The sequence below is a fragment of the Notamacropus eugenii genome, chromosome 3 (genome assembly GCF_028372415.1).
Source record: "Notamacropus eugenii isolate mMacEug1 chromosome 3, mMacEug1.pri_v2, whole genome shotgun sequence".
NCBI classification, from domain to species: domain Eukaryota; kingdom Metazoa; phylum Chordata; class Mammalia; order Diprotodontia; family Macropodidae; genus Notamacropus; species Notamacropus eugenii.
In genome coordinates this window covers 372,344,260-372,369,488 of record NC_092874.1, presented here as the reverse complement: position 1 = coordinate 372,369,488, position 25,229 = coordinate 372,344,260, and the positions used below count along the sequence as shown (strand labels likewise).

At 36.8% G+C, this 25,229-nt stretch overlaps 1 long non-coding RNA gene across 1 annotated transcript in view; it reads right to left on the bottom strand.

Annotated features, from left to right (window-relative positions):
* Nucleotides 1-3,685: 3,685 nt before the first annotated feature.
* Nucleotides 3,686-25,229, bottom strand: part of LOC140497001 (uncharacterized) — a 74,673-nt gene continuing 53,129 nt past the window's right edge. Inside the window, exons 3-4 of the long non-coding RNA XR_011964496.1 lie at nucleotides 14,737-14,876; nucleotides 3,686-8,578 (exon numbers count right to left, since the gene is read on the bottom strand). This is a non-coding gene — a long non-coding RNA (uncharacterized lncRNA). The remainder of the gene's footprint in view (nucleotides 8,579-14,736; nucleotides 14,877-25,229) is intronic.

Sequence of the window (25,229 nt, the reverse complement as noted above, 5' to 3'; positions counted from 1 at the left end):
AAATTTGGTAGCTGTGTCACTGTAAGTCACTTGATCTTTGATAATCTCAGTTTCTTCATCCGTAAAATAAGACAAATAATACTTCTTTTATTTTTAAAAATTTTATTTTTGAACACCATAGTTTTCCCCAGTATCCCTCTACTACCCTCTCCTAAAGATCCATCCCATATAATAAATAGTGCTTTAATAGGGAATGGGGGAAGAAAAGGAATAATCAGCATGACTGAACTATGCATTCAAAAAGTTTAAAAATATATATAGCATATATATAGCACCTACACAAAGGAGAGGAGACATGAGAAGACATCATGGCTCTTCTTTTAAGCCATCCTTGTTCATGTTTTGCCACATTTGACTTTTTGTGAGTATGGCTACTCATTCCATTTACATTGTTATATTCATCACGAATATCATTTTTCTTGACTCAGTTTATTTCTGTTGGTATTAGGGACGTTGCACTATCTACCTCACAGGTTGTTATGAGGAGAATACTATGTCAGGTACTGCATATAAAAAGATTGAAAACTGGTCCCTGACCTGAAGGAGATAATATTGTCCTGTGGGTCAGGGGCAGGGTTGCTTTTTCCAAAAAAATAAAATCAATGCAAAGTGTATACAAAAAAATAGAAAGTAGTTTTAAAGAGAACACTAACAACTCTAGGAAGTCAGAGAGGCCTCTTGAAGGAAATGGTACTTAAGCCTTGAAAGAAGCAAAGGTTTCTAAGAGGAGACAAGGAGAAGCATCCCCAGTATGGGAGAGTGACAATGCAAAGGAATAAAGACAAGGGACGGAATGCCAAGTGTGACAATCTTTGAAAAGGCACATGTTGAATGGATTACATATGTTAGAAAAAACAGGCAAGCTATACATAATAAATTCATGGCTTCTTGTATAATCCTCTTTTCTTTTCAACATGGTGTGTGTAAATGACCATATTATTTGATGTTTATCAAGGTCAGAATAAAAAAAGTTAAAGAATGTGTGTGTGTGTATGTGTGTGTAATGTATAGGGAATAGAATGTAGGACAGTTCGTGTATATGTGTAATTAGCCTGGGAAGGATAGGCTGGAATCAAATTGTGAAGGGTTTTAAATACTAAACAGAAGAGGCTTATCTTATCCTAGAGGAAACTGGGAGCCATTAAAGTCTGTTGAGTAAAAGAGTTACTTTGTAGGGCCCATATGTTTTGAATATCAGTATGATAACTTCATGAAGGATGAATTGGAGGACAAGCTGGATGCATGAAAGGCAAATTAGGAAGTTTTTGCAATAATTCAGTAAGAGTTGACAAGAATTTAAATTAGAGTAGTAGTAGAATAAGTAGGAGAAGAGATGAATGTGAGAGATATTGTAGAAGTAGCTCTCCCCATTGCACCACATAGGTATATTTATTCTGTCATATAAGCTAAACATGTGAAAAGAGAAACTAAGTAAAAAATAAGAACTTGGTGCAGTAAGAAATAAAGAGTTCTAGGTAATCATGTTGTAGAGTTTATTAGTAGGGGGGAAATGATCCTAGTCAAAGAAGAGTGGATTGGGGCATTGGGTTGAGTATCGTCTAGTGGAATCACATAACTGTTTTCTCAGAATCTCATTAGCCTACCACAGGCACTAATAAAGCGTATCCTACTCGTTATGTATCTACTGCAGAGATTGCCTACCAGGAAAGGAACATACCAACAGATAATCTTAGATGAAAACTCAGCTAAGTTTCTAGAACCCAAGACAAGCCTAAATAAGACAATACCCTTAGCTATAAGGGTATAAGACAACAAGGCTATAAGACAATACCCTTAGCCTCTGGGAACCCATTCAAACTGTTCTCTGGTTATCTCTTTAAGAAGTAGCTGCCATATATTGATGGTTCCAGAAGGAAGTTGGATCCAGGCCCTAAGGATGAAAAAGTAATTACTAGGTACATGGGCTTTGATACTGAGAAGGTAATTCTGGTTTTAGATTTTCTTCTAAAGAAGAATACATTTATTCCCTCCTCCCTTCTTTCATGAGAAATAGACCTTATTCTGTTGATAAAAGCAGTCAGCTTTGTTATTCCTTCTAGTTTGCAAAAGGATATTTACCCCCAAAGATTTTATATTCCTATTAATAATCTCTTCTTGATGCCTTTTTCCTGCCTGTAGTCATTATCCTCCATGACACAGAATTACCTTCAAAGTCAGCTAGTAATTGGCCATGTCATAAAGAAAAGATTATGGCTTCAGGGAGTGTCTCTGGTAGGAAACAGACATGGTTGTCTATCTATTGGTTTGTTTCATTTTATTTTTTTCAGGACTTTTGTAGTATACATAATCCCATCTGCAGATGGTGCTGAGGGCAGAGATAAAGAATATGTATTAACAAACAACAAAAAATGATCACACTTGTATGTTGTTGCCTAAGGGACAGCCATCTTGACTTAGTGAAATGAAATCTCCAAAATGAGATAACCTGCTTCAGCCCTGTGGGTAATCTTTCCTTTTAGGTCACAGTGTTTTATATCCTGGGTACATTTTTCACATATAGTAGTAATTAAGAGCTGACATTTACATAGCACTCTGAGGTTAACAAAGTGATTTTCCTATAGTAACCCTATGAAATTGATGGAATTATCATTATCATAACTATTTTGTTGTTGAAGAAGCAAAAACTGAGAAATTAAGTGGATCTGGGATTTAAACCTGAGTCTCCACACTCCAGATCCAGTCTTTTTCAAATTTCAATAAACTGCCTTCTAATGAAAACAATCTCTGAATATTTCTTATTCTTCTACTAAAAAGTGAACTCTTTTCCAAGTAGCTCACAGCTCTGCATTCAACAAGTATTCAAGAAACTGAATTATTAATTTATATCAATACAGTAACACAAATTCCTCAAAGGGAATTCACTCCTACCAATATAGAAACAGAAAGCCGATATGCAACTTGACTATTCAGATGGCTAGGAAAGGCAGAGGGAAAGATATGAATCAGCTCTCCCCAACTACTCAATCCACATCCTCCACACATATTTATATTAGATACAGGGTCAGATAGGAAGCTATATTTTCTATGAAATATTATCAGGGAGATGTACCATGTAAAGTCCAAACCAAAGAATGAATCCTCATTGATGGAAAAGTCCTTCAAATATTCCTAGTTGCAGATGATGATGTACTAATTAATCCGAGTGCCCTTCAATGAAATCTATAGCAGCCAGGGGTTGTGGTGCCTGTAATTCATCCTATTGGGGCTGGCTAAGGCTAGTGGATCCAATCCAATCCAATCCGATAAGCATTTATTAAGTGGCTACTAGGCACCAGTCACTATGCTAAGCACTGGAAGGATCTTGAGTTCAGGAGTTCTGACCTACAGGAGGGCTCAAACTGATCAGGTGTTTGGCATCAATACAGTGAGCCCTCCCCCTGGAGCTGAGGGTAATAGTCAAAAGGCAGCCTCATGGAAAACAAAGTACCCTGGCTCAGAAATGGAACAGATCAAAGTTTAAGTGATGATCAACACTAGGCTTAGACTTTGAGTGGTTGGTGTACTCCTGCCCTGGGCAAGATAGGGAGACCCAGTCTCCAAAACAAAACTGTAGTAATCTTCACTTTTCCTCTCCTTTGTTCTAGCCTTTGAGGAAGAAATGACCCTTTTCTTCTGTCAGGAATATCCTTTCTTTTGGTGGCCTTCATTACATCCTTTCCCAACTTCTCTCTCTCTCTCTTTCTCTCTCTCTCTCTCTCTCTCTCTCTCTCTCTCTCTCTCTCTCTCTCTCTCTCTCTCTCTCTCCCTTTCTATCTCTCTCTTTCCCTCTCTCTCTTTCTCTTTCACTTTTTCTCTCTACCTCTTTCTCTCCCCTCCCTTTCTCTTGTCTCCTTTTTTCCTCTTTTTTCTTTTCACTCTTCCTATCATCTCCATCTTTCCTTCATCATCTTCTCCATTCTTCTCTGCCTATATTTCAAACTCTCCCTTTTTACTGATTTCCCCAATGGCACCAAAAAATACTTAGGTCTCTTCTACATTAAACAAAATCTTCACCCTACCATTTTCTCAGGTTTATTAACTATCTTTTCTGCCCCTCACTTGAAGTCCTTTTCTTACTCTTTCTCAGCTTCCTGACCACCCTTTGACACTTTTTTTTGTGACTTCTGATCTCAACTGCTACATAGAAATTATTCTTTTCAATATTGCCAATGATATGATGTCTAAATCTCAAGTCATTTTCTGAGTCCTTGAACTCTTTGATCTTATGACAACTTTTGATATGGTTGGCTACAATTTCTCCTATAAAGTGTCTCCTCCACTAGCTTCCATATTGGAGTTCTCTACTAATTTTTCCACGTGTTGATCTGATCCTTGTCCCCCCTTTTTGAGGAGGGTCATCTTTAATTTTCTACTTCTTCAGCATAGCTGTCTCTTAATATTCTATGTTATCCTCCTCTGTCTTTGCACTCTCTTCCCTGATAATCCTGTTCATTCTTACTGATTCAACAATAATTTCTACATAGATGCCTTCAAAATGTAGATATCTAACCCTAATCTCTCTCTATCTTGAACTGTAGTCCAGTGATATGATTTGTCTCCCAGACATCTCCATCTGATGAATCATTGGCATCACAGAGTCAATATATCCAAAATAGAATTCACTGTATTCCCTAAACTCACCCCTCTTCCTAGCTACCCTATTTCTATTCAGGGTACTACTCTTCTCCCCAGTCAGAGGGGTAAGATATCTTGAAGTACTTTTTGACATTTTTCTCTCAGTCATCCCATCAGTTGCCAAGTTCCTTTGAGTCAGACATCTCAACTTTTATCTTTGCTCATATGGCCACCGCTACAATTCTTACTCTCATCATCTCTTGCATAGATTCCTGTAATTACCTCCTAATGGTCTTAATTTCTGCATCATTCTGCTCCAGACCATACTCTACACAGTTGCCAAAATAATCTCCAAAGGTATAGGTGAGATATGCCATTCTCTGCTCAAAAATATTCAGTGAATTTCTATTGACTTTATGACAAATTACAAATGCCTTAGACTGTCATTTAAGGCCCTCTAAAACCTGGCATCAATATACTTTTTAAGATTTTTTTTTTACATTATTCTTCTTTAGAGACTTCAAAATCATTATTGATTTACACAAACCTTCCCATATGCCTGATATATATTGTCACCTCTGCCCCATGAAAATTCTAATCTTCCTTCAAGACTCAGCTCAGAAGCCACTTTTTTCATGAATTCTTCCCTCATTCCTTAGCTGGTCATGCTCTCTTCCTTCTCAAATCACTTTTTTTTTTTTAATTTACCTCTTATATACACATTAAACCACTTAATAGGCACCTTGAGAGAAGAGATTATTTCATTATTGCTTTTGTATTTCCAAGACTAGTATATGGTCATGTATAAGAAAGATACTCAAGAAATATTTGTTGAGTTGAACTCACATAACTATCCAAAGCAGGGGGAAAGAAACATTTCATGAATGCATTTTAACTGTTTCTCTCATGATGCTAAATGCTATTGGTAACCTTAAATGACTGTCAGTCACGTCTGCCTCTATCTACCTCAGTGTCCTCATCTACACATTGGGCATAATAATAGCACCCACCTCCTTGTTGTGAGGATAAAATAAGATAATGTATCTAGAGTTCTTTGCAAATTTAAGTATGTTAAAAAATGTATTTAAAGAAACATATAATTTTTTTGCCATTATTATAGCTGCTCTTACCATCTAACATCCCATATACAAAACATTCTAAATATAAAGCATTATAGAATTATACAAGCTGGGAGGAACTTAGAGATCATCTTCAACAACACACTTGTTTACAAACTAACACCATAAAGAATTAAGTGACGACCATAGTCAACATCATTTTGTAGCAACAACAGGACTGAAATTCCCAACTCTAAATTTCCAGTGTAATGGTTTCCCCATAGAACTCTGCCCTGTTTTTAAGGTCCTCTACTGTGCATGACCCTTCTTTTCTTCCTAACGTCAATTTTCCTCCCCACACTGGCCAGTTTTCTCATTGTGCCTTGATTATAATACCTCTGTACTTTTGTCCATGTAGACCCATCCCTGAAATGTGCTTATCCAAAATCTACATATCCTTAAGCTTCTGGTTACACTCCAATTAGAGCTCTCAGAGATGACATTGTTTTAGTTTTTCATGATAGCCATAGGGTCCTTTCTTTGAATTCACTGATTTTAATGATCATTTTGTCATTTCATAATGTACTACTTTATATTTGTATAATGTGGCATAATGGTTAGAGAGGTAACTGGTCATGAAGCCAGGAAGCATAGGTTTGATTCCTGCTTCTGACAGGTACTGGCTATATGACTCTGAGTAAGACACTTAACAGTTCAATGCCCTAGGCATTACTTCAAGACCAAGTTTCAGGGAAGGTGACAACCTGAATTTATAGAATTTTCTCATCTGGGAGTTCCCTGAATGAAATCCCAGGTCTAGTATCTATTGCTTTTTCTTTTCTTTTTTACTTGACTGTTTCATAGGGTTATCTCATCTACCAATGAAAATGTGCAGTCTTTGAGAACAGTAATAATGTCTTGTACTTTTTAGTTTTAATTTTTGAAGAGTCCAATGATTTTATCAATGTAAGAAATTTCTAAGAACTTCCTCTATTTATACAGATTAATCAATAGACATTTATTAAGGGCCTAATGTGTAGCAGGCATGGTGCTAAGTACTGAAGGATAGCATTATCTCTGAAACTTATAGTTTTCAAGAGTTTCCTGAAGCCCTGAGGCTTGCCTACCCAGTGTCATGCACCCATTAAGTATTAGTGCCAGGACTTGGACATGGTCTCAGGTCTTCCTCACTCCAAGACCAATTCCTTCCCATTACACCATACTAGTCCTTTATATATTTTGTATCCCTTGTAAAGTCTTGGATCATGCCAAAAACAGAGGAAGCATTTAATATCTGATTGAAATTAAATTCTCATTCACATGTTCTATAGAATTAGAAGGATGACAGAAAATAAACTGATTCTAGGATACATGTGTTTGTTTTTTTTCCCTTTAAAATTTTCACCACTATTTTAGTCCAAGGTAACCAGGTTGTACACCCTGAGAACTACTCCAGGATTAGGTAGCTGGCAATGTTTCAGATTTAGTAGCCAAAAAGGAAGCCAATTAGGACCATCTGGACAGGATAAGGCAGGTCGATACCAAGCTATTTTTCTAATTCAGCAAAGTCACTGGGATTACTCAATAGAATGACAACTCAGTGAGAATGAAATCTAATCCTGGTTTCAGTTGAGAGAATTTTCCTTTGGCTCTACTTCCTCAACTAAACAAAAGGTACCCAATGTCACCTGATCATACAAAGATGAAAGGGAAGAAAAGTGTGTTTATGGGGAGTCCTGGTTAAGCCTGAGGTTACATCCAACTCTGAAATTCTAATTCTGAGCAATATTTTAAAAAATGAAGGATACAATCATTATCAGATTTGGACTAGATTTATCAAAGTGAATAGAGAGAAATGCCTCCCCTGAAAACATTTTTGAGAGAAGGAACATAACTTCTTATCCAGTTTGGGATGCAGCTAAGAAGGTCACAGGAGGCCAGAAGGATAGGCATAGTAATAAATACATTGTTAATATCTGCCTTATTTTAATGGGATCCTGGAGCATTTCCCTTGGAAGTGATTTAATTCTCTTTCAAATAAGAATAGAGACAGGACTTAGCTTTTTTTTTGGTTCCTCTAATATTCTCACTACTGATACTACAGCTCACTCAACAGTCATGACTTAGAAAATCAAAACATTGCAGGATACCGTTTCCTGGGAGGCAGGACAATGTAATCATAGAGGCTTTTATTATTATTATTTCTTTCTCTTTCCTTCTTTTCTTCCTTTCTCTTTTTTCCTTCTTTTCTTTTTCCTTCCTTCTTTCTTTCTTTCATCATCATCTTCTTTTCTTCCTTTTTTTTCTCCTCCTCCTCTTCTTCCTCTTTCTTTAAAGGATAATTCACATTTCCAGAAGACTAAGGGGAGTAGGAAAAGCAGACTGTCAATAAGGTGCTGCTGCAACTATCATCAAGACTTCAATTGTTAGAAGGACTTCAAAAAGCTTTGATGGATGTCTCAGTCTTGTTGGTTTCCTGGAAATTCTCCATGATGGAGCTCCCAGTCTCTTCAGTCACTGGGCATGCCCATCTCAGAGCAGGCATTCACCTAAGAAGAGGACGACCTGGAGCACAGGTGGCATGCATTCAAGGACAAGTCTGGTGGTCCCTGGAGCTACTACCCCTCCTTCCACCTAAAGGTTATAGAGCAGCTAGGTGGTGCAGTAAATAGAGCACCAGTGCAGAAGTTCAAATCTCACCTCACACACTTGACACATTAGCTGCGTGACCTTGGGCAAGTCACTTAACCCCAATTGCCTCATCTTGGGTCATCTCTAGTCATCCTGATGAGTATCTGGTCTCTGGAATCAGATGGCTCTGGAGGAGAAGTGAGGCTGGTAACCTGCACAGCCCTCTCTCATTCAAAATGAAGTCAGGTGCAAGTCATGTCATTATTTCTCTGATGGCGTGGTCTTCTTCAGCAACAAAGGATGAACACACACACCTAAAGGGAATAGCAACAGATCTTTTTCAAAAATCATCATGGAAGGGAACCACACATTATCTGCTCAAAACTTTTAAATGCAGTCTTCATTCAGATTCAGAAACCAAAGATTTTTGTTGCTTCTTTTGTTTTGTCTTGTTTTTATCACCACAAAGCATTCAGATAGGAAACAATCAGAAAATATCTACCATTATTCTGAAATGGAGGGAGGGAGAGGGAGAAGGGTAAGGAGAGGGAGAGAGAGAGACAGAGAGACAGAGACAGAGCCAGAGAGACAGACAGAGAGAGAGAGAGAAAGAGAGAGACAGAGAGACAGAGAGGGAGGGAGGGAGTGCTCTTCTTTGAAACACACCAGAAAGTGGCCAAAAGGCCTTCATTTGGGTTGTCACCATGAAGTGTATATAACACATTCTCTATAGACTAAGCCCTCACCCATTACACTTGAATAGGTTCCTTTACCATGTTTACTATTTTTATAATTCTTTTATTTCCCTAAAGACAACTTTAGGGACCACTTCATTTGTAAGGCTTTCTAGGTATCTCAGATTCTTTATTCTTTGAGTTTTGGGTTTTTTTTTTTAAGAGTGCTTTGGCTGCTCTCTGCCTGTTTTCCTTCCTTCCCTAACTTTTCTTGGTAGTATTGTATAGTGTAAGGTCCTGGAGGTCATGGGATCCTTTCTTGTTTGTTTTTTATTGAACAACAATTTTGCATCTAGTAGGTACTTAATACACTTGCTAAACTGAATGCCCAGGAATAGGCACTTGCCACATGCCTTGTTGGTACTCATACAACCTCACCTAGAAGATGGTTAGTGATGAAGACTATGTTTCAAGTCAGCCACTTTTATTTTTCAGCATTTCTATTGGTATGAATTTTCCCTTAAATTAAGGCTTCTTTGCAACTTTTACATATTCTCCTGTAGTCTCTGTCATTACTTAAGCTCCTCTCACCAAACACAAGATTCACTACAGTTTGACAGGTAGACATGCAACAATTATTTATTAGGTACTTACTATGTGCCAGGTCTGCCAGCTAGGTGGCACAGTGGATAGATTGCTGGACCTGGAGTCAGGGCGATTCATCTTCCTAAGTTCAAATCTGACTCACATTTACTTACTAGTTGTGTGACCCTGGGCAAGTCACTTAACCCTGTTTTCCTCAGTTTCCTCATCTGTAAAAATGAGTTGGAGAAGGAAACAGCAAAGCACTCTAGCATCCTTGCCAAGAAAACCCTAAATGGGATCATAGAGTTAGATGTGACTGAAATGACTGAACAGCAATGTGCTAGTACAGTGCTAAGCCCTGGATGAACAAAGACAAGCAAAAAGATAGATACATAGTCTGACACTTGCCCTCAAAGAGTTTATGTCCTAAAAAAAGAGCACAGAACTTGGTGCTGAAGTTCAGAAAGTCAAATATAGCTGGAGGACCCAATGAATGGACAGCCTGGGCCCAGCTCTAAAGGGAGAAGGTAACTGAAACTAATCATAATACAGTTCACAAAATAATTATGAAAACATATTTAATTTAGTGTGGTTGGTGCAGTGGATAGAGTGCAAAGCCTATGATTAGGAAGACCTGAGGATAAATCCAGCTATATACATTTTCTAGCTATGTGACCCTTAACCAAGTCACTTAACTTCTGCCTCAGTTTCCTCATCTGTAAAACTGGTATAATAACAACATCTGCATTCCAGAGTTGTGAGGATAAAATCAGTTAATAATATCTGTAAAGTACTTAATACAGTGCCTACTTTTCCCAATAACACTCTAACACATGCCTGATGACACTGAGAATTATAGCTATTGAAAACTAGATAGGGTCTCCATTAAGAAACATATTTACTGTAATTTCATATTACACATATATTTTTAAAAGACTCAGCCAAAAACAAAACAGAAAACATCCCCTATTTGAGCTAAGTAGTTGTGACAATGAAGTCCATTACTCTGATTTCCTAGGGCCATATCTTCTCTTGAACTGACTCACAATCTGACAGAAATGGAAGCATATGTAAATATATTCAACTGTGGCTAATATTTCCTTCACTAGTACACAACTGAAAAATCTCTTAGTACTAAAAAATAATGGAAAGAAAGTGAAAGTGTAATCCAAAATTCAGATCATAATGTTATGTTTGGAGGTCTGGGCATGTACAATAGGTCAGAGTCAGTGGTTACATGACAGAAATTACTTCAGAAGTTCAAAATGGTGAATTGAAAATTAGATAATCAAAAAAAAAAAAAAAAGAACCCAGAACAAAGCCTCTGTGACATCCTTGTGTACACACCTCCTCCTCCTAGCATTTTAAACATCCTTTTCCATGCAAAACCCACTCAACCAGTAACTTAATGCTAAGCCTCACATCTACCTTGTCAGTACACAGATGCTGCTGCTCCCTTCCTGCTTCCTAGGGTAAAGGACAAAGTGGCTCAAAATTAAACCTGTGACCCTATTAGCCATTTTATCATTTCGTTTCCTCTTTGTTCTTTACTAATGAACTTGTCTACAATTCACATTTAAGATGTGGTCAGCTATTTCTTTGAGAAAGCTTTTGCTCTGCCTAGCAATTTTTTTTTTTTTAATTGACAGGGTGAAGGAATCTAGATCATGAAACAATGAAACATTTTGATTTACTGCTACTGCTTACAATGACAGGAAACCACTCCAGCTATGTAATAACGTTTCTGAATGATCTCTGTAGTTACTCTTGAATTCACAGCAATTTTTTATGCTCCTCTTAGATTTTATCACTAATCTGGGCGCCTGAGATTCTCTCCACTATTGTCTTTCTTCCTGAATTTCTTCTTTCTCCCTCTTTGGCTCTATTCATTTGGACAGTGTGTGCTTAGTGAAAAACTGAAATGGGCTTGTAATCTATTTGTGACAGATTTGACTATACCCTCCAATAATGTAGATTAGAGCTTTACCTATCCATCCTTTCTGAGTTTTGTCTGTCTTGTCTATAAGTTCGTCCAGGGGATCTATCCAAAGTTCTGAGAGCCTTTCTTCCTTCCTACAAATTTCACAAGGATACCAATGGAGTACATAGGCTGCCCACCAGTTATCTCTTCCTCTTCCCCCATCACCAGCTTTTCTTTTTCAATCATCTATATTCAGTGTGGCAGGCTTTACTGTTATTATGCTTCAAGATTCCTAATTTGCTCCATTTTGTAACCTGTTCACACTTAATATTGACCTCTGAGTGATACTAATTTTTAATTCCCTAGATACTACTAAGCCCCTCAGCTTCTAAGAGTGAAGAAGGAATTTCTCGTAATCATTGTGCTTAGTATGATGCTAGGACATAAGGGGGGGGGGGGGAAGGAAATGAATGAGTTCATTTAACAATAGGTATTATCATCCCTAGAAGACAAGTATGCTTTATTGATTCTAGCAAATGTAATACAAAATACAACCTTTCATCTTTGATACAAAACACATGCAAAAAATCAATTAACTAGCATTTACTAAATGCTTGCCTACTATGTTCCAGGCACTGTGATAGATAGTGAAGATACAAATTCAAAGGATGAAATTATACTTGTCAGCAAGGAACTTACAATAAGGGAGATAGCAGGTATATTTGTAAAAATGTTCAGAATAAATATAAATACATTTAAGGTAGCTAAGTAAAAAGTAGTTAAGAGTGAGGGAATTAACAATATGGATAGCAAGGGAGATAAGGAAAGTAGGTCAAAAGAGGTCTTTGATTTGGGTCCTGAAGGAAGAGGATTCTGTAAGGTGGAGTTCAAGAAGCAGTATATCCTAGGCATGGAGGACATACTAGTGCAAAGACATGGAAATGGGAGATAAAGTGCTGGATGTGAGGAACAAAGAGGACAATTTGGATGAATAACAGTGCAATGGGGGAGCAAGGTACAATAAGGCTAGAATGATAGCTAAGTTGGAAAAACAGGTCTATACGTTAAAGAGAGCTTTAAATGCTAAAAAGAGTAGTTTATATTGTATCCTGGAGGCAATAAGAAGCTTGTGGAGTTTATTGAACAGAGGAGTAAAACAGGCAGATCTATGCTTAAGGAAAGTCAATAGGGCAGCTACATCAAGGATGAATTAGAGAAGAAAGAGACAAATCATGGGAAGCATGAAAAGAGCTTACTAGATGTGTGGATTCCTGATTCCTAATTATTCATCACTAAAATCAAAGGAGCATAGATTTAAAGCAACAAGGGACCTCAAATACCATCTAGCCTTACAAACTTATTTTGTAGTTGAGTAACTGAAGTCTAACATGTCAAATTACTTCTCTCAAGTCACATAGGTCATAAGTGGCAGAGTTATGATTTTAACCCAGGTTCTCTGCATTGAAATTCCCCCTCTCATTGCACATGCTGCCTCATGGATTAAAATGAATACATTTGATTTAGGATTGATTCATAGATGCATTGTGCTTGTATGTCAGAGCAATATCTTAAATAGTTTGGGCTATAATATTTATCCTGTGAAGCATGTAGTACTGTTCTATTTAGCATAGAACTTCATGTTTTAATTATCATTCTAATGAATAATACCACCAAAAGAATGTCTTTCTTACACTGGGGACTTAAATGTGATATTTCTGAAGAAAATTTAAGAATTCCCTTCACTACATATTCTGCTAGATGTGGAAAAAGAAATATTTAATTATTCAACTAACATTTTTCTCTAGCTATGAACCTCACTTCAGAAGAAAAGAGCCCATTATCAGCCAGAACTGGGATCTGGAAGAAGAAAAAAAATAATGCTGTTTTTCCAACTACTGAACACCAATACAAAATGGGTAAGTTAAAAGTTTGAATATATCAGTTGTTCTCCTTTTTAGAAAGGAAAAAAGCAATATGTGAGAGAAAATAATCAACCCCAAATTAGAAAGCTTCAGGAAACCCGTGGAAGGACAGATTTCTAAAAGCATGAACATTGACCTATATTTCAACACTATTTCCTAGAAGAATAGCATGTTTAAGAAACACTGGGAATAACTTGTGTCATCTATATGAAACATAGCTGGTGCAATGATGATGTTCTCTCTGAGAGCTTTAGGCCTCATTCCCTTTCCCTCAGAATATACAGGAGGAAGCAAAGAGTATCGGTGTCAAGAGTTTAGGAGGCATGTATCTGAATTCTGAACTGTCACTAGGAGAATAATGAACAATGAATACTGCTTTGATGAGCAAAAGCCTTAACATCAGTAGGGCACAGACTCGCAGCTTGCTAAAACTGGCTCAGTAGGGTGGAGCTGTGATGTCAGTTAACCCAAACAGCAATTTATACACATCTCATCTGTAACATTCAACATCAAGTAATTTTTTTTTTCCTTTTTGCCAGAGGCACTGGAACACACAGTGAAGAAAGACTTTAATACTTTGTGATTCATTTTAAGGCTTCTAGTACAATTAGTAAATGCTCATCAGGATAGGTAACAATACTCTCTCCTTCATGTCAGTATTGAGGTTAAGCCTATTACTGGAACAGTCAGAAGTACTAATGCCTATACTTGGATTAGGGGTGGTCTGACTGAATTCTTTGAGACGGTTCCACCACAACACATCATGAAACCTCAGCAGTTTTTGGTGTCCCTGGGTTTAAACCTCAATAGTACAAAGGTTGAACCGGTTTGGGAAGAAGATAAGGAGTGGGTGTGGGGACCACATTCATCATAATATCATTGAATTTACCTGAACTACTGTACAGTGGAGTTTCCAGAAGTGAGGTTAGCAAATAGAGGCAGCTAGATGGCATGGTGGATAGAACATGGGGCTTGGAGTCAGGAAGACCTGAGTTATAAGGGAATGAAAATGTCATCTCATCAAACCACCTTAATTTGTAGTTGAAGATATCGAAGTGTAAGAGGTCAATGGACTTGCCCCAAGTATACAGATAGTAAATGACAAAGTTGTGGTTTGAATGCAGGTTCTCTGATTCTAAATGCTTTTTCCTCCATTACACAAACCACCTTAGTGGACTAAGATGAATACATTTGAAAACAGGTTGATTCGTAGACATATTCATATTAGCATTGTACTCTAGCTATGTGATCTGAGGCAAGTCACAACCTCCATTTGCTGGGTTTCTTCAGCTATTAAATGATAATAACACTCTTTACTTCCCCTTGGTTCTGGTGAGGATTAAATGAAATAATATATGTATATTACTTACCCAGAGCCTAGTACATAGTAAATACTTAATACCCATTTCCTTCTCCATTCATTAGCTGGAACTTAAAATGACAAGGACTCAAAAGAAATCTTTCCAAAGTTCAATCTTGCTTAGTCCTTGTTGATCCAAAATAAGGTACGCTAAAACAAACAAACAAACAAACAAACAAAAAACAAAAATTGTTACTGTAGATTGAGTAGCCAATCCCATTTGGAAAGCTTGAAGCCAAAGTGGATGTGTCTAATATATCCATCTCCTTGATTTGTCAAAAAAAAAATGCTTTGGTGAAGTCATATTAATCCATTCTGTAATGGTCCTCCTACTTGGCCCTGCCTTTTAGCCATATTAAGAGGATTTATTCAAAGAATACTTTAAGAAAACACTTAGAGGTTTGCAGAGACTGTAAGTGATCCAGATGAATATCTGGTCACTGGATGACTCCGGAGGAGAAAGTGAGACTAGTGACCTTGCACAGCCTTCCCTCATTCAAATCAAAATCAGCTGCAAGTTATGGCATCATTTGCTGATGTCATGGTCTTCTTGGAAATGAAAGACAAACACAACAACAAGTGATCCTTGACTGATCATCCAGGAAAATATGGACTCCTTTTAGCCTGTGTGCCTTTAAGAAAGTAACTTCAAATCTGTGATTCAGTTTTCCCAGTCTATAAAATAGGAATAGTGCCATTACTTTCTCATCTAATTTGGTCAATGTCCAAGTTAGAATGCTGTATTTTTTAAAAGTTCATAACTAAAGAGGTAGCAGTGCCATATTCAGATATAAGAAGACCTAGGTTCAAGTCTTGTCTTAAACACATATTTAGCATGTGACCTTGGGAAAGTTAGTCAAACTCCTAGTGCCTCAAGCAATTCACTAAGACTATAAGTTTCAAAACATGTACTGATACAAATTGGCAGGGGAAACTTCTTATATGGGGAAATGATTTTAGCTTCTCAAAGTAAATGTTCTATGTAACTAAACATCACAGGAATAAGGGTAAGGCTGGGATTCACTTAGGGCACATTAAAACAGATATTTAAAAGGTAATGATATATTCCAAATGAGACAAGATCGGTATTGATTTTTTAGTAAATGCTAATTATTTTTTTCATGTAAGAAAAACATAACTTTCTTTGGGAAATAATCTGGTTTCCTTCAATGAAATTAAAATCACACATCATTGGAAGTATAATTTGCTTTGATGTTTCCTCTCATCCTCCTCAGAACCTCTTCTGTATGATTAAAACACAAAATAGATAAAAATGTTCCTTGAAAGAGCTCTAATCTTACAGAAAATGAGTCAGAAGAGTTTTGTCTTATTTTAAGTTAGGCAAGTGAATTATTTATTCTCTTAGTTTTCTTAATTACATTTGCAAGTTACTATTTGGAACAAATATTTCCTAGTTTGTGTTGAAAGTGTGAGTTACACAATATACTTGGTATATAGCATAGCAAGAAGGAACTAGAGGGGAAGAAAGTGACCTCTTTTCTATAGAGAGCCTCAGAAGGTATTGTAATATTGTGTAGACATAGTAAGGGTACTAGAGAATGGACGAGGTAGAGGGACAAGGACCAGGATTACAGCAAACATTTGGAGTAATATTTGAAAAATGCTTAGCATGCCAGGCATCACACTAAGCTCTTCTCAAATATCTCATTTGCTCATAACAATGAGCCTGAGAAGTGGGTGCCATTATTGTTCCATTTTGTGAATGAGGTAATTGAGGCAGAGAGAGGTCAAGTGACTTCCCCAGGGTCAAAAAACATCTGAGCTTAGATTTGAAATCATATCTTTCTGACTCCAGGCCCAGTGCTCTATCCTTGTTTTATATAGCATTGATTATTATGGTAACCCCAACACAAAACTTAATTCCAGACCTGAACCTCAAGACTGTCATTCAATGATTCCTCCTGGTCCTTTCTATTTTAACTCCAAGGAATCGTGCCATTGCCCTGGTGAGTTGCTACACAAGGAGGTCCTCTTTAATTCTGAGATCGAGTCTGTGATCCTAATTATTATGGTAAGGGCTCCACGTTTGAAGAACAGATGGATGTCAAAAAAGAAATATTTTTAATTTCCTAAAAATGTTTCTAATAGTGAAAAAGTTAATAAGATTTATGATCATACCTATTATTTGAATAGGCAGTGGGGGTGGCAATTTAAGGATTCAGAAATGGAGATTTGACAGTTTCAGCAGAGCAGAGAAATTGACATGTGTCCTTGCATTTGTAGCTAGCCTCAAGGTTGGAATAGTTTCTATGAGTAACATCTTTCATTAGTCTGCTGAGAGACAGAAAATAGTGACTATTTATGTTTAGTGTTCTGAAATAGTGGGTCAATAAAACCTTCTGGATCTTAAAAATTAATTCTATGAGTCCTGACTGACTTGGCTTTCCATAAAACATAAGCAAAAACCCACACATTACCAAATTCTAACCCAATCAATCTAAAGAGAAAAGAAAGTAAATGGACTGCATTCTCTCTTTGTATCAGTAAATTTGTCAATGCAATTTGTTTCTTTCAAAAATAAACCTCAAGTTGCACCTTTCCTGAGATTAAGGACAAAAGAGATAATCAATCTTATCATAGAACTTAAAAATGGTTAGAATTATAGACATCATCTTTAAAAGCTCCTTTGTTTCATAGAGGAATACACTGTGAAAGGAGCACAGGTTCCTTGAGGGTAAGAGCTGTTTTGCTCTTCTTTTTGTATCCACAGCAAGTGTCACATATCATGTATATTTTAGCATGTAACATGTGCTTAAAATATTATTACTGATTGCTGCTGTGTACTAGAGTACATGACTAATTCAAGGCAGACTAACTCAAAATCTAGTATAGCCATGCCATGCCAAAGTACCATAGAGAATTTATATAATTATTGGTCTCCTTTCATGGAACATCTTAAATATATAAATCATTGAGTACTATTAATTTGCTTATATAATTAGAGAGTGTTATACAGACAATTCAGCATCATGTCATCACCATCAGAAAATGCAGAAAGGGTATTCTTTTAAAAATCAGGTTGATCAATGCACATTATACAAGGAAATGAAAGGAGATTTACAAAATGTGACTAAAAGTTGAAAAAATTTAGCACTTAAAATATACCAAGCAAAACACAGCCTAGTGACTAGAATTATATGTAAGAATCTCACTATCTTTAGTAAACCAACAGACGGCAAATCCGTGCCCTACAAATACTGAATACTTTGATAGTTCCACAAATAAATTGTACCTAAATTGGATGAATATCATTAAGGAAACTTCTCCAAAATCAATATAATATTGATGTGCATAATATTGATGATGATGATAGAATATATATAATGCTTTAAGGTTTGTAAAGTATCTGAAAATATTATCTCATTTCATTCTCATAATAATGATATCCATTTTACAGATGGGGAAACTTGAACAGAAAGAAGTTAAAATACTTGTCCAGGCTCAACTACCCAGTAAATATCTAAAGAAAAATTTGAATTCAGCTTTTCCTGACTCCAGAATCTGTGTCTGTTGGAATACCTGGCTGCCTCAGATTCATAAAATCTATGAAAAAAACAAATCTATATATATATCTATATATATCTATATAATCTATTCCTCCATTTGATTGAATGTCCATTATTTTCCCCTGAAGTATTATACTCAGTTTTGCTGACTAGGTGATTCTTGGTTTTAATCCTACCTCCTTTGACCTCTGGAATATAATATTCCAAGCCCTTCAATCCCTTAATGTAGATGTTGCTAGATCTTGTGTTATCCTGATGGTGTTTCCACTGTACTTTAATTGTTTCTTTCTGGATGCTTGCAATATTTCCTCCTTGACCTGGGAGCTCTAGAATTTGGCTACAGCATTCCTAGGAGTTTTCCGTTGGGGATCTCTTTCAGGAGGTGATCAGTGGGTTCTTTCAATATCCATTTTACCTTCTGATTCTAGAATGTCAGGGTAGTTTTCCTTGATAATTCCTTGAAAGATGATGTCTAGGCTCTTTTTTTGATCATGGTTTGCAAGTAGTCCAATGATTTTTAAATTATCTCTCCTGGATCTATTTTCCAGGTGAGTTGTTTTTCTAAAGACATATTTCACATTGTCTGTTATTCTTTCATTTTGTTTTATAATTTCTTGGTTTTTCATAAAGTCATTAGCTTCCATCTCCTCCATTTTAATCTTTAAGGAATTATTTTCTTCAGTGAGCTTTAGGGCCTCCTTTTCCATCTGACCAATTCTGTTGTTAAAGACACTCTTTTCTTCATTGGCTTTTTGGACCCCTTTTGTCATTTGGCTTCGTCTATTTTTCAAGGTATTATTTTCTTCAGCATTTTTTGGGTTCCCTTTAGCAAGGAGTTGACTCATTTTTCATTATTTTCTTGCATCACTCTCATTTATCTTCCCAATTTTTCCTCTACTTCTCTTGCTTGCTTTTCAAAATCCTTTTTGATCTCTTCCATGGCCTAATATTTTTCTTGGAGGCTTTGGATGTAGGAGCTCTGATTTTGTGGTCTTCTCCAGTTTGTATATTTTGGTCTTCCTAGTTACCAATATATGAGTCTATAGTCTGATTCTTTTTCCTGGTTTTTGCTCTTCTCCCCAGCAATTTACTTGACTTTTGAGCTCTTTTGCAAGGTAGTTCTCTGCTTTCAGTGGGGTTGGGGTATGTACTATCAGCCCCTCTATCCCCCAACAATCTTTGAGCCTAGAGATTCAGAAACAACCACTGCTGCTGCTCCTGCTACTCCTGCTACTGTGGCTGCCACTGGTTCCTCCACCCCCTCTGCTCCCTGGTGCTGGAGCTGGACCACTCTACTCTCTCAACACAGGTCCCACTGTTTTTTCCACTGACCTTCCAATTTGTCCTTGGTGTTTTGGGGTTGTGTGATCTGGAAACCACCACAAGCACCAGAGATTCAGTCCCCCCAAGGCTTGCTCAGGTCCCGTCTGTGCTGGCATTGCCCAAACTGAACTGCATTCTGCTCCCGGAGTCATGAGCTAGATACTTCCCATTGACCTTTCAAGCTGTCTTGGGCTGGAGATTTACTTCACTCTGTCATTCTATGGATTCTGTAGCTTCAGAATTTGCTTAGAGTCATTTTTTACAGGTATTTGGCTGGGTTGGAGGGGAGAGCTCTAGCAAGTCCATGCTTTTACTCCTTCATCTTGGCCCCACCCCTGAATAACAAACATAATGACTATTATTCACATTATGACTATTATTCACTTTAAGATTTGCAAAGCACTTTGTGAATATTATTCTATCTGATCATCATAACTCTTTGAGATAGCTAGTGCAAATATTAATATCAGCTACTTTCATCTTTCGTCTTTCTTTTACAAATAAGGAAATCAAAGCTAGGAGATCTAAACTGATTTGCCCATAGGCACGTAGTTAGTATGTGTCATAGTTATAAATTGAACTCAGCATTTTACATCTAATGTACTTCCCACTACAGCACTGGACCAGGAATTCCTTGATGGAAAGGACTGTTTTTGCTTTTCTTTGCATCAGTAACACTTAGCATAGTTGCCTAAGACATAATAAGCACTTAATAATTTCATGTTGACTTGACTTGATAGCATCATATTGCCTTTTGTACAATAAAAAGAAATGAGATAATTATATATGGATGCTAAATGAATGACTTTGTTGTTTCGGTTATTTTTCTATGTACAACTCTTCATGATCCTATTTGAAACTTTCTTATCAAAGATATTAGAGTGGTCTTCCTTTTCCTTCTTCAAGTCATTTTACAGAGGAGGAAACTGAGGCAAACAGGGTTAAGAGACTTGCCCAGGATCACATAGCTGGAAAGTGTCTGAGACTGGACATGAACTCAGGAGCATGAGTCTTCCTAACTCCAAGCCAAGCACTCTGTTCACTGTGCCACCAAGCTGCTCAAGTGAATGATACAGATGATAAATTTGTGAAGCTCCAAGTTTAAGATGTCTTTATTAATTTGTCAAACATTGTCAATTTCCTATCATGGAGAAGGCATTATGCTCATTTCTAGGGTAAACATCAAAACAATAAAAACAAACTACTGTTACTACTTCTGTTACTACTATGACTAAGAAGTTTACAATATAATAAGAGAAATAATTTGAGTATGTAAATAAGTATATTGCTGCATAAAATATGAGAGAAAATGAAATATAATAGAAAGATTATTTCTCACTAGGGAAATGAAAAGATATTTCCATTCACACTGGAGCTATGAAAGATTTTAACATTATAGATATAAGATGAATTTTTTTGTAAAGTATATAGAAGACAGTTAGGAATAGAACAGAGACAGGGAAATGTGAGATATATTGGGAGGATTGTGACTAGTCAAGTTTAACTGGAGTCTAGAATATGTAAAAGGGGTGTTATATGTGGTAAGTTTGGACAGATATGTTAGGACCAAATTATGCAGTTCTTTAAATGTGAGTCTACAGACTTTGAAACAGGTAGTTTAGTGAATAGAATACTTGCAGGAATGACTAGATAGAAAGATATAGAAGGAAGAAGTCTAAGACTAGTGCAGTAGATGTGGTTAATGAGTATGAAATAAAAAGATTGGGGAAGAGGCTTATAGCATGTTAATGATGGGCATAGAGACTCAAATAGCAATAATTTTATCAGCAGAAAAGCTCAGGTACTTAAAGTATGGCAACATTCTAAATACAAATAAAATATGATGAAATTTTGTTGGCAGTAGGTGATTCTAGAATTCCATCTCTCAAGTGTGCCAGGCTATTCTAATTGATGAAGAGCCACTTCAGCGCTTTTACAGGTGAAAATAAAGACTTCTTGATGGTGGTTTACAAACAAAAGAAATAAAGAAAAAACAAAGGAAAAAAACAGGAAGGAGAGGGGCCAGAACTTCTGGGGGAAGGAAAGGAAGGAAGGTTACATGTAATCCTGTTTAATATATTACTGAATGACCATAAGAAACTGAGCCATCATCTTACACTCAAGGATTCAATTTAACTTTGGTCTCTAAGACTACAAATCAATTAATCAATCGATAAACATCTGTTAATCATATGTCAGGCACTAAGCTAAGTGTAGACAATATAAAAACAACAGTCTCTGCTCTCAAAAAGTTCACATTCTATCATGGAAAATACGTAAATCCATATAATTAAATACAATTATACAGATATATGCAAAGTAAATACAGGGTTACTTAATGGTGGAGGTACAAAGAGGCACTGGTCACTAGGACAATTAGGAAAAAAACCTCTTTTAGGAGGTGGACCTTAAGCTGAACAATGAAAAACTATGAATTTGAAACCAGGAGAGAATATATTCCAGGTATGGGAGATAGCCTATGCAAAGCTTGCATATGGGAGATGCAATGTTGTATGTGATGGTCAACAAGTAAATCAATATGACTGAACTGTAGAATTCATGGATTCAAATCAAGTCAACAAGCATTAATTGTTCCCATGGCAGGCATTGTGCTAAGAATTTGGGAGAGTAATGGATGATAGATTTAGAAAGGTAGACTGGTTTTCTTTTTATTCTTTCAAATTTTCTCAGTTGTATTCCCTAAGTTTTTTAAGAAAATACTATGGCTAATTCCCCAGTCGATAAAAGATCAAAGAATATGAAAAGGCAGTTTTCAGAGAAGAAATTAAAGCTATCTATAGTCATGAAAAAAATGCTCTAAATCACTATTGATTAGAGAAATGCAAATCAAAACAACTCTGAGGTACCACATCACACATATCAGATTGACTGACATGATAAAACAGGAAAATGATAAATGCTGGAGAAGATGTGGGAGAGTAGGAATATTAATTTATTATTGATGGAGCTGTAAGATAACAGCCATTCTTCTGGACAGCAATTTGGAACTATGTCCAAAGGACTATAAAAATGTGTATACTCTTTGTACTAGCAATACTGTTTCTAGGGTTTTACCAAAGAGATCATAAAAATGGGAAAAGCATTCACATGTACAAAAATATTTGTAGCAGCTCCTTTTGTGGTATCCAAGAACTGGAAATCAAGGGAATGCCCATCAATTGGGGAATGGTTGAACAACTTGTGGTATGTGAATGCAATGGAATACTATTGTGCTATAAGAAATGATGAACAGGCAAACTTCAGAAAAACCTGGAAGGACTTATATGAACTGATGCTGAGTGAAGTGAGCAGGACCAGGAGAAATTAGACACAGTAACAGCCACAGTGCAAGGGCTATTTTTGATAGACTTATCTCTTCATAGCAATACAAGGAATTAAAACATTTCCAAAGGACTCAGGATGCAAAATGCCATCCACATTGAAAGAACTACAGAGTCAGAATGCAGAATTAAGCAGACTATTTTATCCTTTGTTATGTTTCATTTTTCTCATGGCTTCTCCCCTTCATTTTAATTCTTCAATGCAATGTGACTTGTGAAAATGTGTTTAACAGGAATGCATGTGTAGAACCCATGATAAGATTGCATGCAATCTTCAGGAAAGAGTGAAGGAGGGGGAAAAAATTTGAACTTATGAAAGTGATTATTGAAGACTGAAAGCAAATTAATTTACTTGTGGGGGGCAGAAAACACTATGGCTAATTTTTGGGGGCCAGTATGAAGCAGTGAGTTGAAGGAATTACCTAGACATACTTTATCATTAGTATAACCCCTTTCCTGTAATCTCTTCATGGCATGGCATGAAGCTGATACGGAGCCCTCAGAGACCAGGTTAGTGGAGCAAAACTTTGGAAAGGCTCAGTTAGAAGTCTGTGAGGCATTTTATGCCTGTTGTCCAAAGCCCAAGCTAGCTCCTTTTGGGAATCAACTACATGTACTTTGACAATAGATTTCAAATATATTACTAACTTCTACTTGAGACTTTACGATACCTCTTTCATGACCTGGCATGAAGCTGATATTGATCTGTATTGATGGAGGGCAGACCCACGCTGAATAATTTTACAGACCGTTGCGGTATTGGAATAATTATGTTTAAAATAGTTACATTGCTCAAAGAAGCCCTGCCGACATTACCTAGTCATTATGTAAATCTTCTTCATTACTGATAATGGTAACTTGATGTCATTCATCTCAGGAACGATGTGGTGTTTTATGGACATGTAAGGTGATATGGTGAAAATTTTATCAAAATACTCCTAAAAAGTAGTGGTTAGAGCCATCCTTGTCTCTACCTCATAGCTTCCTTGGCTACCTTCATGTTTCAGCTGAAATCTCTCTTCTCCAAGAAGACTTTCATCATCCTCATTAATCTTAGTGCCTTTTCTCTGAGATTATCTCAAATTTATCGTATATGCATCTCAGTTTTTTACCTTTCTTTGTATCCCCAATGCTTAGCCCAATATTGAGCATGTAACAGTTGCATTATAAATGCTAGATGACAGCCAACTGGAGTCTGGAAGAAGTGAGTTTGAATCCTGCCTTTGACTGTTACAAGCTGTGTGACCCTGGGAAAGTCACTTAACCTTTCTGTGCTGTAGTTAATTGGTTTGTAAACTTAGAGTCAACAGACTCATTAAGTTATGTCTACTACTCTGTCATCTGTATCACCAAGGCAATATTCACAGGTCTAGTGGTGACTATGAATATGCTGGTAAAGTTCTCAGTAGCAAAGTATAACAGATTCTACATATAGAAGGTAAAAGAAAAACATTTATTCAGACACCAGAAAACCAAATCCCAAAACCAGAAACCAAATCCATAATAGTAGCCAAGAAGCCAATACACATTATCAAGGCAGGGGACAAAGCCATTCCCAAGCCTCCCCCTCACCCCTGGGGCTCCTCCCACAAACAAACACTCAGAAGTCTAGCTGTCTGCTTGCCTATATCCTCTCTCTCTTCACCCTAACTGCTCTCACCAACTTCCTCTCAGTTCTGCCCCACTCTTCCTGTTCCACCCATTCAGCAAGCTCCTCTCATCACATGTGAGTTAGGCTTCCATGAGATTTAAGCAGGTCACATAGGTCTATTAATGAATGGGAAAGATCTTCCCATTTAAATTACTATTACATCATCTTATGAGTGCATTCCAAATTCCATGTCTATTATTGGCCAATCTTTCAACAATGGGCAAGGTATGACTTTCCTGTAGTTCAGTTTCCTCCTCTGAAAACTGGGAATAACAATGCCTACCCTATTGTAGTGGCAATTTAAATGGCAAGATCTTTCTCATTCATTAATAGGTCCATGTGAACTGCTTAAGTCATGTGGAAGCCTGAGTCACATGAGTCTGAGTTATGAGTCTACTCACAAGGAACAGGAAGGGGTGGAGAAGGAAGGGTGAAACAGGAATCTCTGATATAGTCTAGACCTTTTATTCTAATACAGACCAAACATAGCCTCTTCAAGATTTTGTCTAAGAAGCAGTGTGATAAATTAGAAATAACAGTGGAGTTAGGGTTGGAAGGCTCTGGAAGACTCTTAGTTCTCTCTGCTGAGAATATGGACAAATTATTTAAGTTTTCCCAACTTCAGATATATCATCTGTTAAGTGAGAACAATGATGTTTGT